Source organism: Athene cunicularia (genome assembly GCF_003259725.1).
Source record: "Athene cunicularia isolate RWA chromosome 1 unlocalized genomic scaffold, athCun1 chr1_part2, whole genome shotgun sequence".
NCBI lineage: Eukaryota > Metazoa > Chordata > Aves > Strigiformes > Strigidae > Athene > Athene cunicularia.
The window spans coordinates 42,218,338-42,232,467 of NW_020799092.1; positions in this window are offsets into that span (position 1 = coordinate 42,218,338).

A 14,130-nucleotide genomic window follows, 5' to 3' on the forward strand; every position below is an offset into this window, starting at 1 on the left:
ATCACTTCCTTTGCTTGGGAAGGCAGATGCACCATTTTGAAGAGCCCGAAGAAAGAGGATGTAGAACACATGTCTTGCTGTTTTAGACTTCACGATCTAACTGGAGAAACTTACTTTGTGCCAATAGGCATTGCAAAAAACTCACTCAACTTCTCTGCCAATATGGCAATTTGCATAGCATTACCCATAATGCTTCACATTGTGCCTTTGCTTTGAAAACAGATTTAATTGAGCCTTGCTGAGCTGCATTAATGTGTCTGTTTAAATTGAGCAAATCTAATTAGCTCGCATGAAAGTTATGCCACCTCTGGTGCAGCAAAGCTAATGCAATTAAAGTCAGCCAGATGTATTGAGTATTGTAAACATGCAGTCTGACTGATGGAGAATAGTTCAGTATTCATCAGAGACTGGACAGTTTTGTAACACATTAACAACAGCTGCACTGTCTACATTGTACAATGATATAATATGCTGTGTATATGACTATTTTAAAATACCAAGGACTTTGCATTCTACAACAGTACATGTTATAAGATCAGAACCATCCCATCTACATCTGTGCAAACCCAAGTCCACTATTTTTTTAAAGCAGTCAATTCTTCTATATATAGCACCACTTTAATACGGTATTTACTAAACATTACATAGAAAAAGACTGTTTACACTGGAAATAATTTCCAAAGTCCTTGACTATTTATGTATCTTTATGAACTGGATTTCTGAAGAAGCTGGAACAGGACAGTAATTAGTGTAACAGAGGAAACTCCAAAATGCTCTTTGAAAACAATCAGAAGTTGCTTAATAAGGTAAAAATGAATTTTATTAGTATGTTTAATCATTTTCACTGCAGACTCCTTGGATTGGATACCATGTTCTAGTTAACTGCTATCTATAGAAAGGATAGTGCTTGATATGATAACAATTCTTAATAAACATGATTAATACTGATCTTTGCATCTGATTTTGTAGATGTCATGCAAAAAAAAGTATTAATAATTCCCGAAGGTCAAAGGTTCTCTTGTCAATAAGGCAATTTGTATAGCATTATCCATAACACTTCAAAACTTGCTTTTTCCTTGCAGACCTCACTTAGGAGAGATAGAGAGTTGGCCACAGCCTTCTACACAGTCATTCACTGTTTCTGCTTTGCACTCACTTCCCAGAATGCCAGGATGACTGAAAAAGGTTGACTTTCCCTCTGCTGATCAATAATATTCTTCTTTCTTATTTATACAATTAACCTATAAGTGCTGCTAAAATGGTAATCAAGGCTGGTGTTGCATGCTGTGGAAAAAAATGCTTGGTGAAAAATAAGGTAGGCTGCAATCCCTTTATTCTTCTTAGATCTTGACCATACCACTTTCTGACTTTTCAACATTCCTGTCTGTAAAATGGACATAAGATCACTTAAAGAAATTATTATTTTGATTTCCCTGTCATCTTCCCCAAGAACATCTTTGAGATATAAACACTATAGAATGAAAGAAATGTGTATATTTGAATTATTCAGAAATAGGAAATCATAAAGTAGAAAAAATATCTACTTGCAAAACATCTTGGGTATATATGTTAAAAATCATCAGCTTTTGGCAAAAGGAATAAAAACTATAAAATAGAACAATTTAATGAGGAATTTGGTTTTTAAAAACTAATACCCTTTACACTTAAGGAAGAAAATGATCTTAAACCTGTTCAAGAAAAAGTTTCTTGTATTTAGCTGCATGCCTCAAATTCTAGACTTCTTGTTGTCTGAGGATTTCTAAAGGTGACAAGGTAGCAAAACCCCATTTAAACGTTCCTCTACTGGATTTTCATATTTTTCTATGGAATGTTCACTGTAGAGCAGAAAACGATTTGATGAAGGATGACTTAACATATCCCTTTTTTCCATGTTGTTTTTCCTGTCTGATGTCTCAAGTCCCTGAAATAAGTGACAACGGCTTAGAAGCCACTCTCAAAGCTCTAAATGCTTTGTCCAGTGATCTGCTGTTTTGTTACCCTGCACCCTCCCTCAACATACAACCACTTTAAGAAGGGTCTGGGATATTAGTGCAGTCTTTCCACCATTCCTGTACTGAGTGTTGCACAGTTACTTCCCTCCAACCTCTCTTCTCCCAGAGCAGGTCATGGCAGTGGTCTCTCAATGGTACAGGGGTAGAAAGAAGGATTCCTTGAATCAAATTGTGAAAGGAGTAATGAGTTACACATTGTTTGGATGAAGGAAAAACACAGGGTGGGGTGGATTTGTTGTTGTTGGTTGTTTGTTTGCTTGTTTCAGCTGCTGGACACTACAGATTCCTCTGATGTTTTTCATCTTAATTTTATAAAAATATCATTCTGCTGGGCACTAACAGACATTTGTTACCACAAACTATTAATTGTTTGGGCCATCTCTTAAAAGTCACCATTTTAAGAAATGTCAAAATGCCTGACATTTCATAGAATCGTAGAATATTTTGGGTTGGAATGGACCTTTAAAGGTCATCAAGTCCAATCTTTCCCCCTGCAATCTTCAACTATACTACAAAATTTAGTGATGATGACTAGATTTTTTGTTATTGGAGACAAAAGACTATTTTCAAAATCACAGTATGTGGGACTTGTTCATCCTCTACTCTGGCAGCAATGTGATGTACCTTTCACTTATGCAGGAGTGCACGTCATAAAATACTCATGTCATTTCTCAGCTGTAATTTGCACCAGGAACAGAACTGCTGGGCAAATTGATTCAGTGTCCTGTCACTTATTTGTCTTTCACTGAAAAACATGTCTGTCTATATGTACAGAATCTATACCTCCATGACGCTTGTGCCACTCGGATAATGGGAACCTTTTTTAATAGTATGAGTTTGAGGGCCATACCTGTTACCTGGAATATTAATATTGTTGCAGTTCTTGAAAGCAGAAATGGAAGAATAAATGCAGTGTGAGAAAGAAGCAAAGTTATCTTAGTAAAATAAATCAGTCTCTCACCTGTCACAGTGACTTATTTATCCTAAAGAAATGTCATCTGAAGGACATTCAAGCTTGGGGAGGAAAGGGGGAAAATGCTACACACAGAGGAATAAAGTCACTGAACTGTGTGTTAGTTAAATAACAAAACCAATTATTTTTAACTCAGCAGGACGCACATCTCAAAAAATGAGAGAAAAGAACTGTTGCAACCTGACATCTACTGTTGTTGCTTCAGCCTTTGCACAGGTTCATTAACACCTTCAGAAATGCTTATACTCAGACATAAAGAGGTCTTTTTTCCATGAAGAAAAAGGACATTCTGTACCAGCTGAATGAAGCCCTATTTCACCTTGTGAACAGGTAGCATGTAGCAAACAAAGATATACACAAAGATTCAAGATCATTAAAAGAATTATGAAAGGCCTGTAAGTGGTCAACACATAAAGACATCTCTCATGTAACATGTCCTTTCTTTTCAAAAGAGGCAGTATCCTAGCTACTTGGTAATTAGTAATCAACATATCATATTAGCTAGTCATAACTCCAGCAAATTTATTACCTCCAGCCTTTTAAAACGTGAAAATTATTAAATCCTGTCAAGCCACATACACTAAAAAAAAAAAAAAAATTAATTCAGAGACAGGTATTTAAGAATAATTTTCAAAATGCTTTATAAATCTTACAGATGGCACAGTCTGAGACAAGGAAAGGGATGGAACATTCAGTTTGTTAGTATGCATAATCCAGTTTATCTGCAAAAGAAACATAAAGGGTTCCCCACTACATTTCAGCAGTGAGCTTTTTGGTTCCACATGCTGATATCCAACTAATGGCTAGCTGAAAGTGATGACTGCACTGAAACATCCACATGAATTCCTAATGGAGAGAACAGCAACTGCAGGTTTTGTCCCCAGGCTCCAGGCTGCGGGCAGTTTACCTGTGCAGGCAGAGGAGAGAGCTGCCTGCCCTCCTTGTCATCCTTTCTCTGGCTTTGTTCACTAAAGCAAAACTGGTGAATTTTCTTCCCTTTCTGGCAGCATCTCGAGAGGTAAAATGTTCTGTTATGCTCCACCATCAACCACTGTTTACTTGGATTGTTCATTTTAGAAAATATATGATATCTTATAAAGGAATGGGAAAGAGTATTTTTGGTTTAAAAATCCTCCTTGAATGGAGTTTTAAAAGCGCACATTATGTTTGACATAGAAATAGATAAACAGCAATATAGCAGGCTAATAGATACAGCATTATGTCTATTCTTTTGCACCATTAATAGAGAGGGAGAAAAAAAACACAAAAAAATTGCTTTATAAAAAGTTGTGAGAAGGAGAAAATCTGGTGAGACTCTGAAGAACTTAGCATTATCAAAACAAATATCTTTTTCTGGAAAAGTGTAGCCTAGCTATATGCATACATAGGAGAGAAATAATCAGTGTCCTTTGATAAGGCTTCTAGAGAGTTGCCAACAACCTGGCAGTATAATACAGCAGAAAATGCTGTAGCAGTGGTAGAGTTCACATACAGAAGCGCTTCAGACTGGATTGAGAAGCTGTAATCAAAGTGATACAAAATTTAGTAATTCTAACAAATAAACAAAAATCAAGAACCTAAATACATGGCTTACAAAATAACAGAGGGATAACATTTTTAGATGTTTTTGGAAGTGAAAGGAAACTTTGGTATAAAAATAAAGAATAATGTTTCAAGAGGATTATAGTGGGACACAAATGTATAATTATGGCTCTGAATTAAATTCTTGACTGTGAGATAATAAAGTCTGTCTTTGAACACTAAGAGCTATCACCTTTTTTTGCCAGGTTAATTACATCCTCAGCATAACGCTTAGATCTTTTCCTCATCTTTATTTTGATGTATTTCTAGCACATATACATATGTCCAAACACATGTGTAAGTTTATTAATATAAGCATATGTAAGTGAAAACTGAGTTCCAGACTTAGAATTAGGAAAACGCTGCAATATTTTGTAGTACTTTCACCTAATAAATAGGCTCAAATACTATTCCTGCTGTTTAATTTCAGATTAAAATATTCGGTACTCCAGTACAATACAGAACACATAGGCAAAGAGTCACACTATATGGAACTTTCTTTATTAGGGAAAGCAATTGCAGATAACTAAGAAAGCCCTCTGTAATTAACATATAACAATAAATTTTATTTACTTCCTCCATCAACAAAGGAATCCTTCTTGCTTATCCTGCACATAAACTGATTAAAACTGAGATTGCTGCAGACCTTCAGCCTTAAGAAAAAAAAAAAATCCAATTAAAAAAAAATAAATTATTTACTAATATATCCACAGAGGTCATACTCATTTTATATATTATAGCTGTGCACATTGCTTTTGAGTTGTTTTGGTATGCAATTCCAATGAGAAGATTGTTAGTTTATAAATGAATCAGGGTGTCAAGTCAGCCTGTCACATTGATTATAAGTAAAGTATAGAAGGTAAATTGATTAAGCCTTGGTTATAAACACAGATCAGCATACAAGGCACAAGATCAGACAGCAGAATATGACACAAATATATTGATTAGGGCCACAGGACTACAGGGGGAATGGAAGAGCAATGATAGTGATTAGCAGAAACTGGAGAAACAATGTGACAGCACAAACCGAGGGAATGACATGGATAGCATGCAACAAACTCACATCTCTCTTATTGGCAGCAAGTTCTTAATCTTTGAAAATAAAATGAAAATTGTTAGTTTACTAAAATCAATTTGCAAGCCATCCTCTGGGAAATGTGCACATGCCATTAGAGAAGATTCACTTTTGCAAGATATATCAGATCCTGGCAACCACATCAGTTATTAAGATAACACATGAAGTCATTTACACAACACTTACTCTTGAGAGAGTCTATACTTAATGCAGGTAACAGACAGCAAAAATAAAATGAGCTTTTCCTAGCAGATGCAAAACTTAGTGTGAACTTTGTTTCTAGTTCAAGGCAATAATCCAAGTGAGAACAAGGTTGAAGCTCCTGTTACTTCTATTCCAGAGAAGGGGAGTAATATCAGCTTAAGTTGCATAAGGCTGCAAATAAATGTAATAGTGTCTGTCAGTTGGAAACCTTGTTGGGAATGATTTGACAAAGGCCCTTTTTGTAAAATAAACTAGAACAAAATACCCACTGACCAATTTGGACCAAAGTATTACGGGAATAGTTCAGCTATTAGAATTAATCTCTCTGCAAAAGCTTTTTGATGTCACTATCAAGAAAATCACATATTTAAAAACCTAGATTTTCAAAACACGAATAACATTTTTTAAAAACTTAAGAAAGGCAATTGGAAACTGAAATACTGCTTAAGTGATCCAAAATAGATTCACTTCTATGTTTCAAGGTACAGTATCAAATTATTTATTTCTCTTTGGAAATGGAAGAAATCTCAGGACAGATTTTTACAGCAGTTCTGCCTTAGGTGTAACCTCAGCTAAATCAATGGGTTTACCACAGTTGTAAATAAGCTACATCTAGATATTTGATATCCCCTATAAGGTTTCTAGAAGCTGTTCAGCATTGTTTTAACTCTTTTATACAAAGAAGCTCTCTCTCTAGACTTCACACACACACACACACACACACACACACACACACACACGTATTATTATTCAGGCTTTTGTTAAAAAGAAGCAATCCCAGAGAGACTGTGAGCACCACAACCATACAGGTGTAATTTCTGAGCTTTTTCTGCCCTGACAACTCCTGATCATCACACACCACTCAATACCTGGAAAAACAATTGCTCAACAAGCTGAACAAATACTTTTCAAAAATTCCTTAGGTCTTCAGAATATGAAAAAGACTTTTAAAAAGAAACAGCTCGATTCTATACACCTTTTCTTACACATAACTGTTAACCACTCCTTAGCCAGCAATTACTTAAACAGCATTTTCCTCATCTGAGTTCCTAAGTATCCCTACCTGCATGTTCAATACACTAAACAAAGTCTCTACTCTCATTTTCATAGTCCCACTCCAATCAGAGGGACAGCTTGGGGGCTCCCAGGTGCATTCTGTAAAAGAAACAGCATATAACCGCTTTGAATTTAATGACAGCATTTTTTTTTTCTAACAAGCACAGCAAAAATCTGTTTTACAGCAAGAGGCAAAAAAGTACCTTTTTTTGTCTGTGTTACTAGTAGTTCTGACTTCTCCCAGTTGTGAAAAGCTGTTCTTGAGTCTATATAATTTCTTTAACAGTACATTATAGATTTAGGTCTCTCCTGCATCTCGCTTTGCTTTATAGGAAACACATAGATGGTTGAAAGCTCCCCTAACAGGGTAATTATTGCCTGGTGTAATTTACTGTCTAGTATAATGCTCTGAGAGGCATTAGAAAAAAAATAACTCACAGCATCTGAGACTAGGCAATATGTGCCTTTAAGTGACACTGAGTGGATTGTCTGTGGTAGAAGAGAGAATATAAATATCTAAGTTTCAACCAAGATTTGTCAAACATCTCTGTAAAACTAAGTTTCATTTTTGATTTATTGTCCATTTTGTCTGCTATTTCCCTGTTGATACACTGTACTGTAGAAGTATCTTGGCTGTGACAAGATCAGTTTTTTCCCAATATATCTTTCAGATGAAAGAGTGTAGAAAATGTTTTAATTAAAAACTTTTAAAAGGTTAAAATTTTTAAACCCACAGCACTGTCCTGCCAAAACTGGCTCCTTGAGGCTTGGATGGGCACACTCTTTGATGGGTAAAAAACTGTCTGGATGGCCGGGCCCAAAGAGTTGTGGTGAACGGAGTTAAATCCAGTTGGCGGCCGGTCATGAGTGGTGTCCCCCAGGGCTCGGTTTTGGGGCCACTCCTGTTTAACATCTTTATTGATGATCTAGATGAGGGGATCAAGTGCACCCTCAGTCAGTTTGCAGATGACCCCAAGTTGGGTGGGAGTGTTGATCTGCTCGAGGGCAGGGAGGCTCTGCAGAGAGACCTGGACAGGCTGGAGCCGTGGGCTGAGGCCAACTGGAGGAGTTTCCATAAGGCCAAATGCCAGGGGCTGCCCTTGGGCCACAACAACCCCCAGCAGCACTACAGGCTTGGGGAGGAGTGGCTGGAGAGCTGCCAGTCAGAGAGGGACCTGGGGGAGTTGATTGACAGCCTGCTGAACAGGAGCCAGCAGTGTGCCCAGGTGGCCAAGAAGGCCAATGGCATCCTGGCTTGTGTCAGCAATAGCGTGGCCAGCAGGGACGGGGAAGGGATCTGACCCCTGTCCTCGGCACTGGTGAGGCCGCCCCTCGATTCCTGTGTTCAGTTTTGGGCCCCTCACTACAAAAAGGACATTGAATGACTCGAGCGTGTCCAGAGAAGGGCAACGGAGCTGGTGCAGGGTCTGGAGCACAGGTCGTACGGGGAGCAGCTGAGGGAACTGGGGGTGTTTAGTCAGGAGAAGAGGAGGCTGAGGGGAGACCTCATCGCCCTCTACAGCTCCCTGAAAGGAGGTTGCAGAGAGCTGGGGATGAGTCTCCTTAACCCAAGCGACAGGACAAGAGGGGATGGTCTCAAGTTGCACCAGGGAAGGTTTAGACTAGATATTAGGACGTATTTATTTACAGAACGTGTTGTTAGGGGTTGGAATGAGCTGCCCAGGGAGGTAGTTTTAAGAGTTGGGTTGACATAGCGCTGAGGGATCTGGTGTAGTTGTGAACTGTCAGTGCTAGGTTAATGGTTAGAGTGGATGATTTTCAAGGTCTTTTCGATCCTAGATGATTCTGTGATTCCCTATAACCATGCTGCTTATCCACAAATTCACAGTAATGGAGATACACATTTTCAGGCAGAAAAGGTTCACTTTCTTTTACAATGAATTAAGAACTTACTTAATCCAAAGGAAACATCATCTCCTTACAGCTATTCTTGTTTCTTTTGCACTGCCTGAAAACTTTCCAGTCCTACTGATTTTCCACTGTGATTTAGGAGTACGGTATATATTCCCCCACACATACTCCCCTTAGTTTCCTCTGAAACACATGGATTCCTGTATGAAATCTACCTGAGAGCATACTAGTACAAAAATAATGAAAAAAATCAGTGGACTACTGATGTAGTGGAGAGTGGAGTGATGTAATTATGGTTTCACTGTCCCTACATTCAGATTTTGCCTTGCTTGAGTGAACAGAAGAGCTTTCTCTTTGATGTACCCCTTTAGTGTTTCCTTTACTCATCCTTAAAATATTGTTTTGTTTATCTTAATTTTTGCTTCATATACATTTTTATATTTGTTCATGGCTCTCAGGAATCTTTAAAGCCTTAGTGTTCTGTAATCAGTGGCACAGCTTGTTTCACAGAGTCCTTCTCCTAGTTAATGTATTTGAGAATAATAAAACTGATTGCCTGCGAAAAGATTACCTTTTCTGTGGTTGTTCATTCTGTAAAGCAGAGGAGAGGGAAACCAGTCAACAATCCCTTGATTAATAATAATTAAACCCAGCACATTGGAATGTATTGTTATTCTCAGTTTATTTTTGCTGTTTATGACAAAGTGAAAAGTTGATGGTAACAGTGTGCTAAGAGAAAGACGGTGTTATCAGATGAATAATCGAAAAAGTTGTCCTCATACAGGATACAAAATATCTAAATTCCAGTCTCAGTTTTGGTTATAAATAGAATGCTGATTCTGAAGCCATAAGTGAAGGAGGGAAAAAAGTGCAACATCCATTCTATGGCATAACAAGGCTAAAAATAGTATCATAAAATGTCATTGATCGATTAATTTTACTTCAGTGTTGTAGAAAGACAGTATCAATATGAAATTACCTTAGGTATAGGTATAATCATAGAATAAAAGATAATTTTTGACCCAAAGAATTTATAAACCAAATTGTCAAGATTAGCAGAGATTTTGATATTCAGTGGAAAACAGTGTCCAGAAGAAAAATTAACAATGCAAAAAAGATTTTTAGAAGAGTTCCACTGGTTTGGGATTTGGAGATAAACAGGAGATGGGAGAGATATTATGTCAGCTTAGAGGGAGGGAAAAAATTATTTGTGAGGGGATATGGAAAAAAGCGGAAAAGGAGAGCATGTCAGGGAGGAATAGGGGACAGAGGACTGTTAAGTATTTAACTGTATATGTTCACTTGAATCTTGCTCATTTTGAGTCACATGATGGATTTATGAAAGTAATATTAATGCAGGACTATTGTCATATCAGGATATGTCATATCATGTATGACATATCAGCTGAAGTACTTATTTGTTCTGTGGATATGTGGTGCTGTTCTTCCCTGAACTGAAAACCTATGGTTACATTTCAGGAATAGTTTTAACTGTTTGGAAAATTTCTTTAAAAATGCTATTGAAAACATGATTAAAATATATTTATGTTGGTAAAAGTAGAAAGTTTTAAAGATTTAAAAGAACTTCTGAAACCTAAAGTCAATGAAATACCATTCTCTGGAGTAAAAATTTAGATTAAGTAAAAATTAATTCTCTTCTACCATGAACTTTTCTCATTTTGATGGTTTTTCAGATATTAGCATATTTTTTTCCCCAGTTAAGTCCTGAGGACTGCCACTTTTGAAAAGAAAGTGTTACCTTCCTTTTTGCAGGCGTAACTGGTATTTGCTGATAATATCATGCACTCAAGTTAAATAGTTGAATATCTCAAACTATGGGATGTTTCTGAAACCATTTCTAAGCTACACAGAAGGTACAGATATTCTTCTGGTTCCAGAGATAATCTGTTAAATTCTGGGATCCAGAAGAATAAATCTAAACTGTATGTAAATCTGCTTTAAATAAACACTTTTAGCCAGTACATAGTGAATTTCTGTGAAATACTCATCCTAACTAAATATACTTCTATGTTCTTTGTTGTCAATCAAAATGCACTGTTGGACTTTACCAACAACAAAAAAGCCCCACAACATCCAAAATCACAAAAAAATTCTGTTCAACACAACAGGAAACCTAGTCTCGGAAGAAATACAGCCTGGAGCTCTGGATGCTCTGGCTGAAATCTGGAAAGTGCTATTTCCCATCAACACACATTAGCAGTTTCTTGTTTAGTACTGTAATGTGGACATACGGCATTGTACAGAAAAGTTGTAAGTATGCATAAAACCAAATTCCATTTATTCTTTCCATTTTGATTGTATTAGGGTAGGAAAAGGGTGGTCACATACTTGCAGAGAAAAAACAAAAGCAGTTTTAGGGAATACTAGAGGTTAAATTAACAACTGAACAATGTTAAAGTCAATGACAGAATGGTCATTCCCAGGCAGCATATCATCAACTTGCAAGATATTGTGTGATTGTTGGCAGGCTTCACATGTATGCATATTAAAAAATACATATATACATATATATATGCATGCATATATATATATATATATATATATATATATATATATATATATATGTATATATATGCACACTTTAATGTGAAGGTCCTGGAGGGACCCAGTCTTGTGCTTTGAGGAATTGCCCTGTAAGGAAAGCCATGAGGAATACATGTAAGTCAAACAGTGCTACAACCTTGATTCATTTATTCATTGCTTTAGATGTAGATATCAGAGTATTTATAAATAAGAACTCTGGCTGGCAAATGCTCTCCATCCTTCTCCCCTCATGACCAAAACCTCCCTTTCCCATGTATACATGTTTCAGATATAAACAGAAGACTGTTCTGAGGGGAGAAGTCACTCAAAACTAATTATTATTGCATGTATATCATATTAATATTAATAATGTTTTGGTGAATATTCAAATGAACACCAAAATGACCACGCTGTGTCTTACGCATTTAGATAACAACTATCTCATGCTATTTTTCTGAACAGCACAACAGGGCTGGGGGTAGAATCCAGAAACCACTGCTGTTCCAATTTAGATGTGCAAGTCTTTGAGGGTGATAATTTTTTATTAGGAATTCTAAAAATATGCTGGACACAGTTCTTTGTTAGGAGAGAAAGCACTGTGATTAAATAGCAGTTCATGTAAGAGACTGCCATTGTTGGGGCTGCAAGGAGACAAAAGAAGTGTTGGCAATATTCTCATTGTAATCGTTACATTTAATGCAGAAGAGGGGAACAGTGGCAAAGTGAATAGCAAGCTAACGATATAAAAGGAATAGTAAACTAATACATGTCACATTCCACAGCAATAAAGAGTGATGTCCTTGAAGCTTCCCCTCCTGGGACTTGCAGCCGTGCACATGCACACTCACATGTAGATTCATAGATCTCATGTAATTTTAATACAATTGCACCTTACATTACATCTATATGTAGATTTCTAATCATCTTTCATGGTTCATTGTAGCTGAACTTCAGGGCTTACTAGTACATTCGTAGACACTTTCAAATGTCTACATCATTCCCTCTAAACTTGACATAACTAGGTTTTTCTCTCCAGAAAGAACATAACTTTTACTATTTCCAATTTTATTGTGACTGTAAAGTTAATTTCATTTAATGAAATTCTACAGCTAGAGTTATTCACCATGATTACTGCCATGTGGCTTTTCTTCAGCATTTTACCCTGCCTCACTTCTTTCTCTTTAATAGAGAGCTCCAGTTTTGCTAGGCTGCTAATACAGTCTAATGATGAGAGAAACAGAGACCTTTGGAAAGTTTTCACCATCAGTATGCAGACTGCACCTCTCAAAGTGTTTACTGTTTTTACAAGCAACAGTAATCTTTCTCACATTTGCTAGTGCTAATAATGTTAATAAAGTTAATAACAACTTTATTAACACCCCACCCTCTTTATAGACTTGATAGAAGCAGATGCTCCATCTGCTTAAATATTTGAAAAGTTACTCCTAAACCAACATTTATAAACACGCTCATGAATACATCTGGAAAGAATACTGTGGATGCAACGCTGTCACATACTACTATAATAAAGTGGTAGGAGTAATACTTATTTCTATGTTGTTATTTTCCTATTGAATGCTGGACTTATAAGAAGAAAAAAAGCTAAATTTGGGTGCCTAAGTAAAATGTGAGGATTGTAACTTCTGTCACAACAGTCCGTTTTACACCACATCCAAGCCCTGATGGATTTTAGTTACATTTAAGTTGTACCCTCATACTCCTTTTGATTATTTAGATATGTGGGCTAAGCTCTTAGCTAATGAAGAAAAGGACCAATGCACTATGGAGTTTCATCTTCAAGGCAAAAGGGTAAAAATCTCTATGCCTTTTCTGGGAGTTAGGGGTGCCAGATAGGCATCTTTAAAAGAAGGTTCTAAGTAGCCCACTCTAAGATAAAATTAATGCAGAAGTGGTATTTCCATACATCTCTATGATTTTGCATGAAAGCACTAGTACTTACACCCACTATCAGACATGAGACCTGGTGGTATATACAGATCCCATTCTTAGATGTCTGACTTGTCCTATGGTTTCAATTAAGCCACGATAGACCTAAGAGATGTATGTCACACTGTTAACCCCAGCCATTTCTAATGGTTCTTGAGACTTCACCAAAGCTCTTCTGAGTCTGTGATGCTGCAGTTAAACCACATGACTTTCACTCAAAATAGGGCTGAGTGTCTCTCCAAGGAAAGTCCACAGTGCTTTAGAGACAAAATCTCTTTCAGCACTGCCCTCTGAATAACAAAATGTCTAAGAAAAAGGGGAAGAAGAAGTAGTTATATCTCCTCCTAGAGCACAGACAAATTTAGGAATGGAGGAAGTGATAAAAATAAAGTGAAAAATTTTTCTCAGAAAGTAAAAAAAGAAAGTGGAATTATTAGCCATTTTATAATTTTCCTTCATCTCATGTTTGAAAATGCTGTTGATATGGCTTTTTCATGTCTGGTTGAGGACCAGTCCTGCATGTTATCTCAGTTGCAGAAGGCTGTAACAGAATAATAACGTGTATGCTGTAGTCCTGATCCTAGCTAGACAGCTGCATCTTGATAGAGGATCTGAGCTCAAAATAACAAATTAAAGTTTTGTTCTCAGAATCACAGAATAACTAGGATTGGGAGAGGCTTCTCGGGATGGTCTAGTCCAATCCCCTGTTCAAAGCAGGATTAACTAGAGCCAGTTGCTGAGAGCCATGTCCAGTCAGGTTTTGAATATCTCAGAGGTTGGAGAATCCACAGACTCTCTGGGCAAACCCTGTGCTTGACACCTATTACAGTAAAAACAAAAAACAAAAAACAAAAACAAAAACAAAA